The sequence below is a fragment of the Otolemur garnettii genome, unplaced genomic scaffold (assembly GCF_000181295.1).
Source record: "Otolemur garnettii isolate 467f Iridium unplaced genomic scaffold, OtoGar3 scaffold00174, whole genome shotgun sequence".
NCBI lineage: Eukaryota > Metazoa > Chordata > Mammalia > Primates > Galagidae > Otolemur > Otolemur garnettii.
In genome coordinates, this window is record NW_003852569.1 from 2,851,044 (window position 1) to 2,852,714 (window position 1,671).

The window sequence follows — 1,671 nt, forward strand, 5'->3', positions numbered from 1 at the left end:
GCCGGTTGAGCTATAGGCGCCGAGCCGGGGTAGGTCTTATTTTGAGGGAAACACGGTACTTGGGAGGCTGAGGCAAGAGAATCGCTTAAGCCCAGGAGTCGGAGGTTGCTGTGAGCTGTGATGCCACAGCACTCTGTCAGGGTGACAGCTTGAGGCTCTGTCTCAAAAAAAAAAAGACTGCATTCAAGCTCTAACACGGCCTTTTTGGTAGAATGTAAACCCTCTGAGTCCTGATCACTACCATTAGCCTCCTCTTAACCTTTTCTCCCTAATTTAACAATGGCACCAGGACCAAGGAGGGGGCATAGGAAGACTGCATAAAGTAGCGCCCATCTGTGACTTTAATTGTTTCATTCATAGACTATTCAGCCTCAGGATCCTGACCCCTTGTTCCTTGAACAGGCCAAACATGCCACAGTGTCTGCATTTGTTGCTTCCTGCCTGGATTGCTCTTTACCTAGATTTTTGCAAGGTTTACTCCCTCATCCCCTAAGCATTCTTTTTCTTTTTTTTTTTGAGACAGTCTCACTATGTCATCCCCGGTAGAGTGTGGTGGTGTCACAGCTCACAGCAAATGCAAACTCTTAGACTTAAGCAATTTTCCTGTCTCAGCCTCCCGAGTAGCTGGGGCCACAGACGCCTACCACAACACCTGGCTATTCCCTGTTGCTGTTGTCGTTGTTTAGCTGGCCTGGGCCGGGTTTGAATTCTCCAGACTGGGTGTACGTGGCCTGTGCTGTAACCACTGTGCCACGGGCACAGGGCCAGCCCCCTAAACATTTTATTCAAGTGTTACCTTCCATGAGCTTCCTATTTAATTCTCTAGCCAGCTTGGCACTCCTCCCCTCAGTGCCCCATGACTCCCAAATCAAGACCTTGGCTTTTTTTTTTTTTTTTTTGAGACAGAGTCTCACTTTGTCACCCCCTGTAGAGTGCCATGGGTCATAGCTCACAGCAACCTCAGACTCTTAGGCTCAAGTGATTCTCTTGCCTCTGCCTTTCACATAGCTGGGACTATAGGCATCCATCACAGCACCTGGGGTGAGACTGGGGCTGGGGTCTTGCTCTGGCTCAGGGTGGTTTCAAACCTGTAAACTCAAGCAGTCTACCTGCCTCTGCCTCCCAGAGTGCTAGGATTACAAGTGTGAGCTACCTGGACCGGCCTTAACAATTCTTAATTTATGATTGGAGCAGGCCTGCCAGAGGCACTTCAGTGAACTGCTAAGAGATTTCACAGGTGCCCAAGATCAGGGTAGGAGGTACTTGTCACCCTATTACTGACTAAACACTAAACCAGCCCTCCCCTGAAACCAATGCTAGAAGCAAAAGATGAAAGCAATCCTTTGTCACCCTGGGTAGAGTGCTGTGGCATCATAGTTCACAGCAACCTCAAACTCTTGGACTCAAGTGATCTTCTTGTCTCGGCCTCGCAAGTAGCTGGAACTAGAGGCATGTACCATCACACCCAGCTAATTTTTCTATTTTTAGTAGAGGCCAGCTCTTGCTTTTGCTCAGGCTGGTCTTATGAACTACTGAGCTCAAACAATCCATCTGCCTTGGCCTCCCAGAGTGCTTGGATTACAGGTGTGAGCTACAGCAACTGGCCTGGCTGCTAAAATTTTTCATTGTTCACTGTCCTGGGAGAGCATAGCAATGGTCATGACTAGAGAT